General features: G+C 39.3%; 1 long non-coding RNA gene across 4 annotated transcripts in view; it reads left to right on the forward strand.

The window, feature by feature from the left end:
- Nucleotides 1-20,791, forward strand: part of LOC115068819 — a 56,590-nt gene that overhangs the window by 12,503 nt on the left and 23,296 nt on the right. For 3 of the 4 annotated variants that reach the window (XR_003848161.1, XR_003848160.1, XR_003848159.1), the window contains 2 exons: nucleotides 1,593-1,649; nucleotides 16,334-16,774. This is a non-coding gene — a long non-coding RNA (uncharacterized LOC115068819). Of the gene's footprint in view, nucleotides 1-1,592; nucleotides 1,650-16,333; nucleotides 16,775-18,120; nucleotides 18,430-20,791 lie in introns of those variants that run through there. The other variant, XR_003848162.1, reaches the window with a different exon arrangement.

Genomic DNA, 20,791 nt, shown 5'->3' on the forward strand with positions numbered 1-20,791 from the left:
GCAACAGATGGAGACTTTTAGAGAGTTCTACAACTGGTTAAACACAGAGAATAAGTGTCTGTGAGATGCTCAACTCTAAGTGACACATCTACAATGCAACCTGTACGCTTAAGGCCCATGGAACATAATAGAACAAGGGGTAGAGCGAGTACTAATGCATCGCTCAATGTTCATCAGCAAAGCTTCCTTATGCAACAAAGTATGATGAACTCAAAAGGCCACAACTGGCCAAACTGTAGCAAATAAGAGTTGTCAGAGTGTGGATCCTTGGATAGGGTTTCTGTATTAAACTTCACCCACCTAGGGTTCAGGGACTGTTGCAGAAGAAAGGGCACAAAATTATAAGGTCCAGGGGAGGAGTTGCATGACCATAAGAAAACAGAGTCCTACAGTCTCCTGGGACCTTGCTCATATGAGCTTACAGCAGTGGTGTTAGCATGCACAAGACCCATACAAACTCAGACAAATCCCAGCATAGAACTGGGGAAATGGGCAGTAGGCCCCATCCTTAGCTGAATTAATGCTGAGTGGAGGAGAGCTGATCTTTAAGCAAGACTCTATATGGACTGACTAGACCCCAATGGAAGGACTTGCACTGAGGGCTATATAGGTACAGTGACTTTACTAGAGAGGCCTTAACATATATGACAGATTGTATAATATCTGATATGTGTGTTGGGGGCGGGGGAGGCTGTACGGGATTGCAGATGAGGGAAGGGATATAAAGATGATTAAGATGTTTTGTATGAAATGCACAAAAATTCGTTAAAAATACACTTTAAGAAAAGAAAGTTTTAAATGACACATTTCTATCTATGAGACGAAGAACTCCAGATTTTCTTGGTTCCTTTTCCTCCTTGTGTTAATTTCATTAAGCCCATGTTTATGAATTTGTCAGAATTATATAAATTATAAAATATATTGATAATAGTGCATGTAGGCTTTATACTAATCTTCTTTTCATTCTGTTATTTAATTCCAAGTTTTTGTATTGATTAATCTTCCTCTGGTCTATCAACTTTACCAAAAATAAAGAACCAGCGTACGGCTTGGCTGAGCCTCTCTATTTTAGATTTGTGTTCTATTTCATTAAACTCTGATCTTGTTACTATTTCCTTTCTTCTCCTTTCCTATGTTTAATTTGTTTACTTTTTCTAATTTCTTGAAATGCATATGTAAATCATTGACATTCATGCTTCCTTTTAAAAAACAAACTCAATTAAGGTTACAAATTTCCTCTAAAAATGCCATCAGCATCAGAGCATGAATTTTGACACGCAGTGTTTTCATTACCACTGTTTCAAATAGGGTCCTCCATTTTCTCTCTACTTCATGCCACACACAAGCATACAATGATTATCTAGTTATCTGTTTATCTTTCTGGCTAAGTCCTGTCACAGTGAGAGGGATGCACTGCATTGTTTTGCTGTGTGGTCACTGAGTACAGAATTCTAGATGATCTGCTTTGGTTAATGCTGTTGAACATGGAATTCAAATTATCTGTGTTGATACTGAATTTTTCTCTCTCTCAGCAGTTACTAAAAAAGAATTGCTCAATTTCTTTTTTTCTTTCCTCTTTTACTTTGTTTTAGATATTGTCACATGATATTAATAGATGCAGTCCTTTGCAGAGCTACTCCATCTTCCTGGTAAGGTGATCTCAATTGTCATCATGAAACGGCTGTCCACTTTTAATCATAGTTGTGTGTCCGGCCTTACCTTATGCTTCATCTATAGATATTTTGTTTTCTGATAGCAGCACTATGAGTGTGCTCTTGTGTATATTTGTAACATGTACATTTATAATATTTATTTGGTTTATGTCATTCTATACATGCCTCCATTTTCATGAGCCACTTTAAATGCCCTGAAATTAGTTTACATGTTTGTATATTTTTTCTATAATTTCTAGAATTACAGAATTTATATGAGGCAATTACTACAGGCTATCTAAAATTTGAAAGCATTCTAAAAGTTGTAATAACATGAAGAAATGAGTTGTTAGAGTGAAAGAAGCTAGTCATGACTTTGCATTTCAACACCATGCTTGGATTGAGAATAAATTATCTTCTTTTCCATTTCTTACTACATGAATTTTACATCATCATCATAGCTTACACTTGTCCCATGCTCTAAGGGGGCAGGGGTAAATGTGTTGGAGGGACAAAGACATGCTTTTACATGTGGAGCAATCTATGTGACAATAATGCTGGAACTTGTACAACAAAATCCTTGATAGCATTAGTTATACATGTGGTAATAAAATATAAATGTAACCTGATGCCCATGCTCATTAACCAGAGAGATACAAAGGTATTCTTTGTCCCCCACTTCTTCTTCAAATGTCAAGGGCATCTATTAATTGTCAGGTGACCACTAGGAAGTTAGAAGTAACCACAATACAATGTCTAACCATGACAAACTCATTTAGCCTATGCTACTTAAGATAAGAGTCTAGAGCTATCTGTTAGTATTTGAGTCTTGCAATCATGGATCAAAAAAGCCAAAGAAAATAATCTGGTCTAGACTTTTAACCCAAGCATAATAGCTTATAATAATTGGGGTCCAGGATTCATAAATGTAGGTATGGTGTCACATGTGTGAAATCCCAGCCCTTGGGAAGTTGAGGCAGGAAGACCAGAAGTTTAAGATCATCTAAGCTACATAGTGAGCTTAAGGCCAGCCTGAGCTACATGAGACCCACCCACAAAAAAACAAAGGAAACATTCAACAAACACACAAAATAAAATTGATACGTATATCATGTGCAAATAAAATATCAAATGATTAGAAAGCCAAATATGAATGAGGAAACTAATTTTGGAAAGTGTTATAAGAGAACAGATTGCACACTTTATCTTGTTGGGAAGTTTAAAGTCCAGCAGCATTAATGTAGGCAACCATGGGAAGAAACAAACTCTCAAGAAACCTGTCAGACTGTAAATTTGACTGCAGTTTAGTGACTGCTACAGTTGTTTGTGCAGATACCCTACACCCTATGTGCTCGACAACCTATAGTTCCACGTTCCACCATTAGCAGCGTATGCAGGAAGAGACTAGCATTAGAACCATCCAAATACCCATCAATGGTAGGATACTCGGTAAATTATGGTGCAGTCACACAGTGGGATATTAGATAGTGATAAAAATAAAATGGAGCTATAAAGAACAAGGATTAGGTTTAAAAGTACAATATTAATTGCAAGTACAAAAGAAAATATACATCTTTACTTTTTCTATTAAAATACTTTTATTACTTCTTTGAGAAGTCCTACCCATAGCTAAATATATCTGTACTTCTGGAAGAAGTAGAAAAAAATGTGATTCTGAAGAGAAATTGGAGCGAAGGATGTTTCTGTAATGTTTGCAATGTTTTATGCCAACCTGAGGGGCCTTATGATTGATTACTTGCTTTAACATTATTTTATTTTTGTGGAAGTTGAGCTGTTAGCTTTGTGTATGCTAAGACCACTGAACCACATTCCTGGCCCATGGCTAGCTTCTCTTCCTTTCTGACTCAGTGTGGAGAATATCGCCTTTGGATTATTTCCCCTGGCTTCCCCATTGCCGTGTGGATCTACTTTGGGCAGTGTCCTTCTTACTGTTATGTGTGTCAAACTCCCAAACTAAGCATGAAGACCTTACGTTCTTACATATTTTTTATTTTGTATGTGAGGATGCATGTGGAGGACAGTGGCCAACCTCAGGAGTTGGCTCTCTCCTTCCATCATGTAGGTCTTGGGGCTTGAACTCTGATCATCAGCTTCGGAGGCCGGTACCTTTACCCCCTGAGCCATCTCTCTAGGTCTTAAAATTATTTTTAATGAGTGCATCTTGGACTTTTTCTCTTAGTAGAATATATTTCACACAAACATAACTTGAAATGCAAAGCACAGAAACTAGGTGTGCACTGGCCTCATAATCTCCATGCCCATCTGGACTTTTCCAACCATTTGAAATGGAAGAGTACAGTAGGGACCTTTGGCTATGGAGTCTGTCCAGGAACTTTGCATCACGGGCAGCCTGACCAGTCAGCAATGACAGAGAGGGAAAGCAGTATGTGCCCTGATCATAGTGGTGTGCACAGTTTCAACCAGCACAGAGCTCTGTGATCAACAGTGGAGACTTCTCAGTGCAGTTCTTGGAATGAATGACTATGTAAATGGAGCAGTCTGCTAGTGAACCATGCTTCCCCTGAAGCCCTCTGACTCACCTCAGAGCCTGCAAAACCAGTTGACCTCCCCAGATATGTCCCTCGCTAGAACTACAAATAAATATGAAGGATAGTACCTACGAAATAACTTTTTAATTGTGTGTGTGTGTGTGTGTGTGTGTGTGTGTGTGTGTGTGTACAAGTTTCTTTGACTCTGGGTAGATCTGTGTCACAGCTGTATGTGTAGCTTAGAGGAGAACCTCAATGTTGCTCCTAACCTTCCACATTGTCTAAGTCTCTTTACCCAGGAGCTTTCAAAGATTCTCCTGTCCCCATATTTTATCTTGCTGTAGAAATGCTGGTATTACAGATGTGCCCAACTGCATCATCTGACTTTATGTCCCCAAAGGGACCCCAATTCAGGCTCTCACTGTTGTGTGGCAATCTGAGCCATCTCCCCAACTCCTAAAATAACTTTAAAAATTATTTGTTAATTTGTGAAAACCAGGAGGAAACTGAGTCACATCCAGAAATGACTGCGTTCATCCACTGGGGTAGGCTCTATCTGGTGTTTTACGAGAACATTTTCTGATGATGCCTGCTGAATAGAAGCATCATGTAGACAGCCATGCCTTCTTTTCTGTTTCCACATATTTCTGATAGATTCCTGTAAAATAAGCAAGCTCTGTCTCCCTGCTTTCCACCTTTTGTCAATTACAGGTTCTCATTCAGAGTAAATGGCTCTCCATGGTAAGCAAATACATAATTAAGATTTATTTTGGTTCAGTGAAAATATGCCTTCTTTCTCAGAAGTCCCCTAGGCTAGGTTCAAAGTAGACAAGGTTAGGTATGGTGGATTTATCAGTAAATATAGCCCAATTTAAGAGGCATGCCTTCAAACCTATTAAAGATGGTGCTTATGTGATAGTCTGTGATGTCTTCTGCCCCAGGATTTTGGCAATCCATGCAGTTTACTTTAGCCTTGAAAGTGGATTTATGTGAGAGAAAAGGAAAGTGCTGAGATCTTTTTTTTTTTGGTCTAACATCCTCCCTTTGACCACATAATAGTCCAAAAACTCGCACAAGCAGTTCCATATGGAGAGGAGCGATGTCTAGCCAAAACAAGTTGTTCAGCTTATTAGCCTTGGGCTGAATTCGTTACTCAGAATATCTGGCATGGCTACCCCATTCAAGAAGGAGGGGTGCATGGCTACGTTTGCCTTTTCAGTCTCTTCCTTGAGTTTCAGACAAGAGTCCAAATGGTTAGTGAAGCCATGTGCTGGAGACCAGAGCCCGTGCTCAACCGTTTCCTCCGAACATTCAAGAAGGCTCCCACGAGCAACAACACAGATTTCTTTGCACTTTACTGACTACAGAGACAGGCACATCACGCAGTTTTCATTGTCATCTATTTTCACATTCCATCCTTCTTGGACAAGACTATCAAGTTGCTTTGGTGTGAATCTTGGCAGAAAACGTCTCCTCTCTGAAGAATGTGAAATACTGTGAACGGCAAAATAAATTGGCTTCCACTCTAAGCTCTGTTGTAGTGGAAATATAAGCTAGGGGAAGGAGAATTACAATATATTTTTAAGATCTGCTTAAGTTTAAATTAATTTTGTATAAGGAATGTAAAATTGCATTCAAATTTAAATGTAATGCCTTTTGAGGCTTCCCCCATAAGCAAGTAGGTTAATCTTTTGTCTGCAGTTCTAATTTAGACAACATGCAATTATTTTGTCTGCCAGTGTTTTATCATCCATATTCATAAAACAGCAGCTATGTCCATTAGGATTAATTTTCCCAACTCTTTCTTTTTGTGTACTTTCAAGCTTCTTCCTCCTTCCCTCCCTCCCTCCCTCCCTCCCTCCTCTCTTCTTTCCTTCCCTCTTTTCTTCTTTCCATTGTTCTTTACTCTTTTTCCTAAAAGATCACATTTATTCACTTTCAAATAAGCCTTAAGAGCATCTTTGAAACTATTTCTGAACAGTGTTAAAGATGTGTGACACAAGACTTCTTCATAAACATAGTTCTCAAAGAATGGCTTTTCACCAAAAATCTAGGTTACTCCATTTTCTAGCTCTGTTTTTTCCCCTAAAATTTTGATTGCCTGTCTTTTGAGAAGGATCTAGCAAATCCTTCTGATTCCTGTAGCTTTTAAAGTGCACCCAGCAGGAAAGCCACATGGAAGACTCCAGTGGAAGAGAATGTGTTAAACCGCATATGCAGAAATGTTGTGCACCATCCATCCAGCCCACCCAAACCCAGGAGACTAGATGACAAGTTCAGAAAGCAAGAAAGAGCACTTACAACCGCCCACAACACAGCTTATTTCGCTTGGTTGCAAAGCATTTGCATGGTATACAATTTGCCAATAATTACCCTGATATTTTGACGGGGCCTGGCTTGCATATTTGTAAATATTTGTGGTTGCTAAGTTACCAGCTATAGTTATTTGTGTTTATGCACCATGTCATTTTGTGGCAAAAAAGGAGATACTTTAGACTTCACAGCAAGAGACTCCTACCTTCTAATGGGTGCCGTCTCAGGATTCTCCAATAGAAATCTTTCAAAATATACTGAAAAATTCCAATCCTTTTAAAAGGTTTATCATAATGCTTTTTGTAATACACAGGCTATTTGTATGGAATGAGATCAGATATCTATTATTCTTTCATTTATTCCTTCTTTAATTCAGCACACATTTTTGCAAGACCCTGTAACAGGTCATCTGGAAAACTGGGGGATGTGTCCTACCTTCTCCTTAGAGTCTTTTAGGAGATAGGACCTACTAAATTAGCTCAAGTTCACATATAACCCAGTTGTCCCCGGGCCTCCATTACTAGTGAGGGCTGCGATGTACTCTCTGCTCCTACGGGAAATTGAGATAGTGTTCCTCTTCCCAAATGTTTCTGGGAGAGCCCAAGAACTTGCCATGTGTTTGTGCATTTGCATACCAGGTTATCAGCTCCAGGCATCCTGCAGCCTCTAGCCTGCCTTCTTACTCTGGTTTCAGGACTCTTTCCTTTTTCTTTTCTTTTCTTTTTTTCTTTTCTTTTCTTTTCTTTTCTTTCCTTTCCCCCTTTCTTTTCTTCTTGTTTATCTATTTATTTTTTGAAATTTTAGATACTTTAATATTGCTCTACTTTAATTCTTTTTTAAAATTTTTTTTATTGATTTTTGTGTATTTCATACAGAACATCTCAGTCATTCTTAATGATCTTTATACCCCTTTCCCCACGGGCACTCTTCCATAGCCACCCCCCCACTGGAATCCACACATTCTGTCATTTGTGTTAAGGCCTATTGTGTCAAGTTAATGTCTCCAGATGTTCCTCAGTGCAAGTTCATTCACTGAGGTCTAGTCAGCCTACTAGAGTCTCTTGGTTTAGGAAGATCAGCTCTTCCTTACCTAGCAGTAATCAGTTTCTCTCTCTTTTTAATAAAGCCCTTCTGGAAGTTATCACATTCATATACCACACCAAGATACTTATTGGGTACTTCTAATAAGCCATGCAGCCCAGCCATGTACCCTTTTCTTCCAAGGTTAAGGAAAGAATATGGCAAGAAAAAGCTCGGGCATTGTGTGTGTGTGTGTGTGTGTGTGTCTGTGTGTGTGTGCTCACATGTGTTGGGGTGATGATAAGGAAAGGAAGATACAGTAACAAATAAGGGTAAATAAGGCAAAGGCATTTGGGTGGGTTTAGGAAAGATGACCAGCACTTTCTCTGGGGAGCATTTGACCTGATGAGGGATCACTACTGAAATCAGGCTCATAAAGACAGTATCAGCTGCTTGGTCAGGGCTTTGTAAGCCCTGTGTGTCCCTTCACTGGGAATCCTCAAAAAGCCATTATGGCTGCAGACTGTGGCCACATCCTCAGTGTTCACCGTGCTTTGTTATGCAGATGACGTGTAGCACACTAATGTCCAGTCCCATTATGCCTATCTTCCACACAGCTCTGGCAGCTCTGAGTTAGTGTGAGTCACCAGCGCAGTCGCCAATGTCTTCCCCTCCCTCTTGCCTAGATGCCTGTCAGGCTTTGGGGACCCCAACACTAATGGAACAGAGCTACTCTCAAATAAATATAAGTAGAAAATCACATGTAGGGATATAGACAGGTATCTAGCTTAGTCCTTTTCCTGTCTGAACCAAGGGACCCCATGGGGAGCAGCAGGCCCCCCCCCGACACACTAGCAGCATAGCTGCTTCTGTCATTATTTTACTCCTACCACCATCTCAATCTCAGTCTGAGGCTTCATTTTATATAAATATAAAGATGCATTTATCATATAACACATAAAGGCAAAGGGAGATGGAATTTAGAGGCAGGAAGGAACATCTTACAGGAGGTGATCTGTGGATGTTAAATGTGGAAGGTAGTATGTGGTCTGCAACTCAGAATGAGTAATATCTGCATGCTAGGGAATAAGGGATCGTCTTTACTGAGTGTTTCCTCTGTGCATGATGTTTCCATAGCCTACCTCACTCTTGTAAGAACATCTCACAGTGTGAAGCTTCATTTTGCAGGTGATTAAGCTAAAGGCCCAAAGTTGTAGGACTATTATATTGCACGAATCACTATTCTATTTAAGCCATGATTCCCATCCAGGCCAATCTGGGGTGAGTGCTCATCCCCACGTCAGGCTGACTCTCAAACCTGTGGCAGACATCAAAGCAAAGCAAGGGATGGATGGAGCACAGAAAGTGGTGATCAATGGAATTGGTTATTAAGGGCTTAAATGACATCAAGAGAGATGCACGCTTTTATGTCCATACATTATCATAACTCACGGCCAAGCCCCACCTTCACCGCTTTTGCTTTTGAATAGTAAAGGTGAATGCCAGTGAAAGCAGTTTCTTTAGACTTTCAGCAAAGGCTGCTCACAAGGTATAACAGAAGTGATGAAAAATAAACTCTACTGTCTTACTAATGTCTGAAATGTGGCAATGTAAGAGCCACCCTTCGCCTCATCCAACTCCTTCCTTTAAAAGAAGCAAACGTGAGTGTAATAGAAATTATTATGAGCTGTTTCCCTAAGAACAGCTTTAGGGAAGCTGGGAAATAGGAGGAGGAGGGCAAAGGGAGGAAGTCTGTTTCTTGTGGTACCTGGGCTTTCAGTCACGTGTTTGGTTCACATCCTTGGTGTACTTAAAGAAGAAAATCAGTAGCTAAAGCCACAGGACAGAGGCTGAGTTTTGAGGAATGAAGAGCCGTCTTTCCTCTGTTGTAGTCATCTGTAGGGAGAACCTTAGAACAGAGAAACAGCATGACCAACAGAAGAGGAAGAAGCAACAGCCCAGCAGCAGGGGGGCCTGTGGTCTCCTTGCTGGTGGGCTGTCAGCATCCTTCCAGCTGCTTCCTAGTGACTTCGGCTGGGCGTGTTCGGGAAGCATCACATCCTTTGACAGAGGCATGTGTTTCTGTTTTGAAGACTGAAATAGTTGTGGAAAACATGTTTAAGGAAGCACATAGCCCATGTCTAATGCCAGAGAGAATTTTTGGTCTATTTGGCACTTTAAACAAAGCCTACCTTAACTATTATCTTACAAAGTCGGACAATTTGTTGATGAGTTGTACTTAATAGACTCACTAAGACTGTCAGAGAGGGTCCATCACCTCTCTGAGGGGGTGATCATCCTTGGGTTAACTGGAGCATGGAATTTTGAGAGCAGGAGGCATGTCTTTGTGTCCATCCTGAACCCACTGTAGTGTTTCCATTTAAATTTGCAGAATGAAATGAATTAGATGTGATTATGTTGAAATGAGTGTTGGGTTTTCTGTAAAAGGCTTTTTCTGTGCTGATGCAATCCCAGGACTCCAGATCATATTCAAGATAAAGGAATGTATCTTTTAAAGAAAGAAATATGTAGCCGACTTTTGATTCTGTGTTTTGTTTTTAAGAGAAGACCAGATCTGCACATCCTGTAAGATGTGACGGCCAGTGTCATAGACACCCGCCATTACAAAGGGAATGAATGTGGTTAAAAAGATCTTGCAAATTTCATTGGTCCTGCTGATCTGTTCAGAAAGCTTCAGTCACGCCCCCACTCACCCACACTTTCTGGAAAACACTAAACACGTTGGTCAGACTTGTTTCACCCTCTAAGTTACTGTTCTGCTTCTGACACAAGATATTCGATCAATCGGGTTGAAATTCCAAGTTTACATTCTTTTCAGGCGTGTAACTCTGGGTAATTTCCTCCTTTTTTTCTCAGATTCAGTTTCATTTTCTGAAAAGCACTGGGGGAAAAGTACCCATCTTTTAACAGGGATTTGATATCAAAAGCTTTCATATTACAAAGCTTAGAGGAAAAGGACATTTTCATGAATTCTACCTAAACTCGCATAAAACTCACTTCATAATTATTGTCAGCTTTGTTTATTTGACATTTAAAAGGAATTACGTGATAACTAGTATTCTGGACTGGATGTTTACATTCACCCAAAGTTCTTATATTGAAGTCTTAATTTCCAATGTGATGGTATTTGAGGGCAGGGTCTGTGGAAAATAATTAGAACCAGATGAGATCCTGAAGGTACAGCCTAATAGTGGGATTATTTATTTATTTATTTATTTATTTTGGTCTTTTTGAGACAGGGACTCCCCTTACCCACAGCTGACCTGAAATTCACTATGTAGACCAGGCTAACCTCTTTCTCACAGAGATCCACCTACCTCTGCCTCCCAAGTGCTGGGATTATGGTGTGCACCACCATGCCCAGTCAAGATTGATTTATTTCTTTGTTTATTTATGTACTTTTATGTGTATGAGTGTTTTGCTTGGATGTATACAAAGCACCAGCTGTGTTCAATGTCCACCAAGGCCAGAACAGGTTGTCAGATCCTCTGGAGCTGGAGTTACAGATGGTTGTTAGCCACCATGAGGGTACTGTGAACCAAAACTGGGTCCTCTGCAAAAGCAGTCAGTGCTCTTAACCTCTGAGCCATCTCTCCATTTTTCAATGTGCTTATTTAAAAAAAAAAAATGGAAGAAAAGGCCCAAGATCAATCTTTGTCTATATTCACCAAAAAGGTCACATGACAGGTTAAATATGATCTAAGTATATTACATGCATTCATGAAAATATCAAAGAAACCCATTTCTTTGTGAAATCAACAGATGCTAATAAATTGCAAACACAGGGGGCAACCTGAAGTCCTAAGCAGGAAGGAGGGGGTGTCTTACTCCACTTGTGCTGATGGAACATGATCTAACTCTAGGCTTCTTGTTGATTTGTTTGAGACAGTCTCTACCTCAGGTTGCCTTTGAACTCACTTTATAGGCAAGGATTATTCTCCTGCCTTCCCTTCCCAAGTGTTAGGATTACAGTCAAGTGCTATCACAATTCACGTACACAATGCTGGCAATCAAACTTGTTCAGGGCTTGTGCATGCTAGGCAAATGCTTTGCCACTGAGCTCCATTCCAGCTCTGGATACTTTATAAAAACCATGAATCTCTCACATTTCTGGATGCTTCATAGTCCAGGATCAAGGTCCCGGCATCGAATCAGAAACTTTTTGTTTCATTTTTACATAGCAGATGGTGGAAATTCAAGAGAGGGAAAGACGCTGTGCTCGTTGATGACAGAAGGCAAACCCACTCCCGAACGCTCAACTTATACTTGAGAATGGAGTCCTGTGATCTAGCATCAAAACACTCCACCTCCCTACAATGCCACAGCACAGATCAAATCAAGTTTCCAATACACAAAATCTGGGGAACATATTTAGAAAATAGCAGGAGTTTGGACCCTTTCCCCAGGACCATGATGACATTCTGATCCCAGATTTCCAGTCTACAGAACAATGAGGACTATTTGTTATTTAGTCCACTCAGTCTATGGTATTTAATATGGCAGTATGACTGAAGTCATCCAGTAATATTAGCTCATAAGAATAGCTACTAGCTACAATAGTACTGAGGGTGCTGGTCCCAAGAACGACACCCAAGCTCTGTTCTGGGAACATTTGCTTTATAATGCAGAGCACCAATCTGTCATTGGAAAAATAAGATAAAAATATAATGGCTGTTTTATTCATGGAAAGTGCTTAGTACAGTTTCACATACATAGTAAATGTTACATAAATGTTAGCTATTATTATCAAATATTCATTATACACCAGGCCTTACGTTTTATGTACTTTACCTCGTTTAAAGTCCCAAAACTCCAATGCTGTATTCATTACTAGTCCCATTAAAGATTTAAACAAAACAAGAGTCTTTTATACAGAAGTTATGCAACTGGCTCAAAAATACCATTGTTAGATGGTGGAACAAGGATTGAAGATAATTTTCAATACCTAACTCAGACCCTGAATCACCATGATTTTACTGGTTTACCGGTTTTACCAGTAAGACCTGAGCAATGATATACTTAAATTTATTTTTATGGTGATTCGAATGTAGTTTGATTTGAAAGCCACTAATCTCGGCACTTTTGGTCCTCACCCTTCCAAATTCACCACCTTGTGTGCTAAGGAAATATCTCTGAGAAGTACCAGGAAAACTGTTTCAAACCATCACAGTACATCCTGGTGTGGTGATACAAATCTTTAACCCCAGCACTAGGGGGACAGAGGCAGGTGATCTTTGTGTGATCAAGGCCAGCCTGGTCTATGTAGAGGGTTTCCCAGTTAGTGGGCCTCTAATATAATTGAGCAGATGTCCTATTAAGAAGGGTTCATTGGAACACAGACATGCACACACAGGGATGCCCTGTGAAGATGAGAGCTGGAATTGTTGAGTGGTTGGAATGTTTTCATGCTGACATTTATTAGACAATCCAAAGGTATCAGAAGGTGTAGTCTTTGAGAAGTGATTGAATCATAGGGGTTCCTCTTTTATGATTGGGATTAGGTACCCTTATAAAATATTAAAGAGAAAGTTGCATCCCTTTGTGTACTTTTCTGCCATGTAAGGACACAATGTTCTCATCTGGAAAGCACAGTGCTCAAGAGATGCTCTTGGAAACAGAGGGCATCCTTAGCTATGTTCTGAACCTGACAGAACCTGTGATTTAGGAATTCCCAGCTGCTAGTTTTAGAGACTGACTGGAGAAATATATATGACCTAAGACAATTGAGGTAAAGCTTCTACACACACACACAAAAAAAACCACTGAAAATTGTCTGAAAGTCTCCAAAGAAGATCATAAGTGACAGAGAAGAGAATTTCCTTACAACCTTCAGAAGAAATGAACTGTGCCCACCTTGGTCTTACACTGCAAGCCTTCAAGGCTGTGAAGCTATACATTTCTTTTGTTGAAGCAAGCCAGTTTGTGAGTCTTTGTTATAGTAGTCATGGGAAACTCATACACTTGACACACTAAGAGTAAACAGTATAGTAACTAGCTAGCCCATTGGAAAAGTAAATTGGAGGAGGGCATAGGCGGTTGGTCAACCAAACTAAGCATATATGAAGAAGTCTAATGGAAACTATTTTGCTTTTAATTACTGTGACAAAACACTCTAGCCAATACAAACCTGGAGAGGAAAGGGTTTATCTGGCTTATATCTTCTGGGTTACAGTTCATCAGGGAGCCCAAGGTAGGAACTCAGGGCAGGAGCCTGGAGGCAGGAGCTGAGCACAGGCCATAGAACAATGATGTTTACTGACTTGCTCCCCTGGCCCTTGCTCAACCTGCTTTCTTATACAGTGCAGGACCACCTTCCCAGGGGTGGCACCACCCAGAGTAGGTTGGACCCTCCACATGAAGAAAATGCCCCACAGACATGACCACAGGCCAGTCCAATGGAAGCAATTCCCCAGTTGAAGCTCTCTCAATTCAGGTTTGTCAAGTTGACAACTAAAGCTATCCAGCACAGAAACCTGCTAATTTTTAAACTAATTAGCTAATTAACAAATATAATTTTAAGCAGTTTGAACAGAGGTATCCTACATGGGTGGAAGCTGCTTCCAGAAGATATGGGTTATTTAATGAAAACTTCAGTGCCAGGCACTGGATACCTCCCTATGTGTCACTGATCATAGTGACCCCAGAAGCACCCCAAACCACACATGCTATAGCCATGGTTCTTAGTTGCCCATCATAAGTAGATGGTAAGGTCCTATTGCTGAAGAGACAACGATCATTGGTTGTAGGATATACAGAAATCAATCTCTAACTTGCCAGAAAACACTCCACCTGTTTGCTAGCTGTCATAGTGCCAGTAAGTACTATGCAGATTGCTGGGAGACCTGGACCCTGCACAGTACAATACCAACCTGCCAGGCAAGCTGTACCCACTAGTGTAATCGTGGCACAAAGATTATAGAGTAACCCATCAGTTTATGATTACATTTGAGGTCTGCAGTACAGGAGGGATTTCATGCCTAGAAATAACCTGTTCAAAATCCCATATCTGAGAGGTTATAGGCTCTAAGGGGAAAATTTTCTTTTGCTAAATGGCCACATTGTTAAACTGTCTTCTAAATATTTATGTTTATCCCATAGGCTTACATTACTCTCAACCTTGGTCAGAGGACCTTCTTTTTTCAGTGGATATTTGTTAATTCAGAAATCGTAACTGGTGAGAGAGCTGAAAATAAGTGACTCTGAATGGTCATCTATCTATCTATCTATCTATCTATCTATCTATCTATCTATCTATATTAACCTCCCTCACCCCATCACTCAAAGAATATTTTGAAAGAGGAGGTGGAAAGAACATAAGGTCCAAAGAGTGAGTAGGTAAGCTATTAAATACTGTCTTCTAGACATGACATGGCCATTGCACACATGAACTCACAGCAGCTGCAGTTCCCTGCACAAGACCTGTATAAGATTAAACCAGTCAAAATATTTTAGCATGGATAGAGAGGGTCTCTTGGGTCTCCATACCTACCTGAGGAGCTGCTGAGAACTGATGACTGACGAGGGAGGGAGATTCACTTTTCTCTAAGCTATGGCTGCTGGTAGGCTGTCCATGCCCCAGAGGATGTTGCCACACCTACCCACATGTGAGCAGTACTAACTGAATTTAGTGGATTATCAACTAAAAAAAATAAAGAGGACATGAAATTGATAGAAAGGCATGTTGAAGGATCCTGGGGATGCTGAAAAAAGGTAGTGGGGCAAGGAACATCACCAAAATACACTGTACACATGTATGAAATCTCCAAAGAATAAATAAAATACTATTATAAAAAATAAATTGTGGGCAGGAGAGACAGCTCAGCAGTTAGAAGCACTGGCTGTTCTTTCAGAGGCCCAGATTTTGTTCCTAGCACCCACATAGCAGCTAATATTGTCTTTAACTCCAGATCCAGAGGATCTAATGCACTATTCTGACTTCTGAGGGCATTGCATGTACAGATATACTACATACATGCAGGCAAAACATTCATACATGTAAAATAAAAATAGTTTAAGGTAACACCCTTTAATCTCTTTTTTTAATATTTTATTTATTATTTTTATTTTATGTGTATACGTGTATTGCCTGCATGTAGGTACATGCACCCATGTCATGCAATGCCCACGGAGGACAGAAGAGGCTGTTGGATCCCCTGGAATTGGAGTTACAGACAGTTGTTAGCTGCCATGTGGCTACTGGGATTACTAACCAGTGTCTTCTGCAAGAGCAGCCAGTATTCTTAACCACTGAGCCATCTCTCCAGCCCCATCCTTTAATCTCTTTTTATAATGTATGTGTATATACTTTAAGAATCATCCATTCTGATAGGTTTCCATATGGCTTTTCCTGAAGGCCATTAGTGTTACTTATCCTTCCCCATACTTCCACCTCTGTTCTGCCCTCCCATTCCCCACCCCACTTAATCCTTCCTACAGTATTATTTACCTTATCTTTTTATATCACTGCATTCTACTTCTCCTTCCATGAAGTCCCCAATTCTGTGGCCCTTTGTTAGTTTTCTGACGTCTCTGGATATGAGGGGCATCTCACTGTGACATTGTCACCCTATTGATTGCCTGGGTTGATTTGGTTGGCTAGGCAGATGTCCCCTTCCCTAAGCTGCCTGTTTGGTCAAAGAGGACAACCTTTCCTGATAGAGAAGTTCCAGTCTTTGGTCAGGAGTCTATGAGTAGCTGCACTCCCCTGCTAGAACCTCCAAACAAGCTCTCTGGGTTTTCCAAACAAAACATGCATGTCTAAGATTTCAAAGGTAGCATCTGGGTATAAGAGAGATCACATAATCTTTGTCCTTCTAGGTCTCGTTACTTCATTCAGGATGATTGCTTCCAGTTCCATATATCTACCTGAAAAACAGGGGGATTTGCCTCTACTAGAAACCATAGGCTAGCCAAGTGAAAGCCCAGTGACAGAAATCAACTCCTTCTTTTGAAGCTATTGACCAGGGATCTCATGAACCCACAAACAATACTGGATATTGCCTCTGCTCTTGGTTCCCCACAAAAACTCGACAGTAAGACCCTATTGCTGAAGACACTAAATGCATGGGCTGTAGAGCAAACAAGGAGAAATCAAGCTGGTGCTGACTTCAAAGCCTCACCTCTACTGGCTAGTTTCATAGTGGTGAAAGATGCTATGTATGCTACCTGAAGAGAAAATTAATCATCAGCCTTTCCCAACTGTGAGTCCTGAGAGCTACAACAACTGGCCTTGCAAATATGCCCACTCGTGCATTTGAGGTATGAATATTATGGGAGTAACCAACTACTTTCTAGGTGGATTTAAGGTCTGCTTCATGTAATGGATCCCATGCCTGGCATTAATACTAAGCCTAGACAGGTCACAGAACATAAGGGAGAGCCTAATAATACTATTCTGCTAAATAAATACAGTACTAAGCTGACTCTCAATGATTGATTGTTACACCCACAGATGAACGCATCTCTTAACTCTCACCAGAGAGCTTTCTCATGAAGCAGATGCTGATTAACACAGAAAACAACTGACCAGGATGCAGAGAATTAGAGTTTACAGAGGACTTATCTCTGAATAAGCCTGTAACACTTATAACAAACTTCTGCCTCTGAAGGATCAGGGACCATTGGGGAGGATGGGACAGGAAGATTCTAAGAACCAGAGATGGAAGGGGATCATAAGGAGACAAAGTTTTTCAGGTAGCCAGGAAGTTGCACATATGAACTCACAGCATTCACAAGTCCCACCTAAGCTCAAGCCAGACAAAATCCCAGCATACAAGTAGTGAAGTGGTTAAAAACCCCAACCCTGCCTGAGGAACTATTGGTAACTAATGGCTGCTAGGAGAGGGAAAGTCAATCTCGTTTAAGGGTGAGACTCTTGGTAAGTTAACCAGGCTCTAGTGGGTAGATCCTCACTGAAGGATATATATATATATATATATATATATATCTTGATTCCTCTAGAGACCTCTCATTACTACACACATGAAAAGATTCCAGTTCCGTGGACAGGTAGTAAGGAGGCACAGGTAGAGAAGGAGATATAAATATGATGAAAATATATTGCATGAAACACACAAATTCAATTAAAGAAAGAAAAATTGAATTGGATATATGCTTCACTCTTAATAAGGAATTTCACTATGGCTTTATCAGCGTTTAATTTTTAAGAAAGTATTGAAGGAAATACCGGTGAGAAAATGTTTTACTCTTGAAATGAAGAATTTTTTATCATTATACAAACTCCAACAATTGTAGAAGACTAACAATTCTCGTGTTCTTATTCTTCAAACTAATAAATTTTGACACATTAGTAATTTTGCAAATGACACTTTAATACAGGAGGAATCCAATGAAGTAAAATATAAACGTAGATAGTATATAAATGTTTGGTACGTATTATTCAACTCAATAAATACACACACATTCTTTGGCTCGATTAGTCAGTGAAGAGTTTAATCCAAAGATATGAATGGTCAAATAATCAAAATTGTTCCTTTGTGTGTTATGCATCAGTATTTATAATAGAAATGAATCAAGCTGTCATTACATGAAATTGGCTAAATAATCCTCCACCCTTGAAATGGAATGCTTTCATCTTTAAACAGTTGGTGCATCTCTGTTCGATGTGGAAAGATCATCATGGCAAATTGGGGAGTGAAAAGAGAAAAGTTAAAATGCAGTGTGCTCCCAAGTGCACCCTCCACACACACTTCAGCAAGTCCAGCCAGCTGAAGCTTAGAAGACATTGAAAAAAATCCTAATGTTTAGCACAGAGTAGTGATACAGTTTAAAGTAACTTTTAATTTAATTTTTGTACTTTCAAGTATTTGAAATCCTAGCATATGTCCATCAATAATGATTCTAAAACTATTTTCATTATTAATTAGATTATGAATAAATAGGGTTCAAAACTATGTTTTGCCCAGGAATTATATTCTATACTGTATCTTAAATAGTAAGAGATGTACCTATATATTTCCATGTAAAAATTATGCTTGTTAATAAATTTGAAAACACCAGAAATATATAAAAACACAGAACTTGTATTATAAATTATGATGTATACAAGAAAATAACATTCAGATATTAAATGCAGAATTCTACTCAAAGTACATGCTTTACCTTTGAAAGTTTTAGGGAAACTGTTTATATGTATAAATACGAAAAAAATCATTAGAGGCATCCTAAAGTTTTAAGTAATTTTATTTCTCTGTAATAGATTAATAATACTAATATTTATTACATATTTTAAGTGATTTTATATCTCTGCAATAGATTAATAACACTAATATTTATATCCAGTACATATGACAATACATATGTCCATAATACAGTGTGGACATTGATTTTGTTATCTGGGTTAACGTGTATATTCAAACAAATGAACACACAATCCTTCCTTCTTTCTTTGATAGAGGATCTCATGTTGAAAGGCTGACCTTGAACTTGCTATGTAGATTGATGACTTTGAATCCTGATCATCCTGCTTCTGCCTCCTGAGTACTCTGATGACAAATAATCCGTGTGTCACCATAGTCAGTTGTTGTATTTTGATGGAGAAATTTTGAGATAAAAATTTCTTTTTCTTTGCCTAGCCCATATTCTTCTTTCCCCAGGTCATTTATTAAGAGATAGAGCTTTCTAGAGTTCAAGAATCCAAGGTTTAGTGAGAATATCCTTATTTCCAACATGAATTAAAGAAACATACCATTGAAGAAACGAGTAACCCTTTCCGAGAAAGCAGCATCTATCTTTCTCTTTCTTATTCCTTCCCATTCTCTGATTTTAGTACTTGTGGAGATGAGAGATTTTAATTGTACAACTTGTGGAATGCAGTTTTTCCTCCAACAGCTGTGTTTATGGTATATAATCTATTAGCTGCTTATATGCCAACATTTAAAAGCATTCTGATGGATAATACTTACCAAGGGATTAATCTTTTCCAGCATCACCCTCTTGACCTGAAAATGTACATTAGCGAGATGAGGGGAGGTATAATGTCTGCTCTGACATTTGTTTGCAATGCTTCCAAACATCTTCTGGGATGCAGATTCAGGTTTCCTGGCATTGAGACAGACTGGCAAGTCAGCACTGAGACATACCGTTCCCATATGCCAGGGTCAGGAGAACTAGGACTTGTTGAGCCTTTGCACTGAGCCTGGATGGTGCAGTGGCATGCTGTTCCTCCCCTGGAGTTTATTCTGATGGCCATCTGTCATTCCACTTAAAGTACAATAAGAGTCTTGAGATAAATGCAACACACTAAGAATAGGAATGGTCTCCTTTCACGTGTCTCCTATCTGATATTTCATTAGCAAAACCTTAAAATATGGGCAAGCAGAGGGGCCTTAAGACCTTCACATTTAACACATTAGTATTTTACGCAACAGCTAGTCTTAGTTTCAAATCTCTTTTTGCCATCTACTCTGTGTATGAACGTAGGTAGAATCCTAAATTACTGAAGCTCTGTCATATGAAAAATATTAATATATTATTACACAGTATTCTGTGGAACATAAAATACATCACACTTGTGACCAAAATAAACCTCTAGTATAATAATTAATCTGTAATCAGGCATGGTGGTACATGTAATCTCATCACTTAGGAAGCTGGGACAAGAGGATCACAAATTTGAGGCTAGCTTCAGTATTGGGCTACATAGTGAGAACCTGCCTCAAAAACGTACTACATAATGTTTACAGAAACAAAATAACACTGTCTTTTGTATTGTAAAGGAGTGTTTTATTATCACCTCCATCTGTTAAGATGCTATTATTATTGGAAGGAGCAATATAGCGTGGTAGGAATAGGTGCTATTCGGGTCAGGTTAGCGCATACCATCCTTGAAACTAGTAAGACCCAGTGGGGAAGGATTAAAAAATAAGGCCATGAGAAGATCAAAGAAACAATGTCTTTCCCTAGTCAATGGATTTTATCTTTTGCCATCAATTAGCTTTTAGCTTAGGTAATTTTTTCACTAATGTTTCTGCCAAATACAATCAATACATCTTATTGAAAACAATTCACATACTATTTTTTTCACAGGTACATAGTCTGGCTTTTGCATAAACTTTATCTCCTTTAATTCAAATGGGGAATATAGTACATATAATATTATGAAATTAGATCAAAATAAAATGGCATTTCCCACCCTTTGTCAGTTTTAGAATTTAAGCTTGACATTTCTAGATACGAGGCTGGAAAAGGGAACTGAGCAAGTGGGTCTTTGAGACCAATCAGAGCTCCATTGGATCTTGATCTGTCACTTTTTTA

Source organism: Nannospalax galili, unplaced genomic scaffold, assembly GCF_000622305.1.
Source record: "Nannospalax galili isolate Female #2095 unplaced genomic scaffold, S.galili_v1.0 scaffold629, whole genome shotgun sequence".
NCBI classification, from domain to species: domain Eukaryota; kingdom Metazoa; phylum Chordata; class Mammalia; order Rodentia; family Spalacidae; genus Nannospalax; species Nannospalax galili.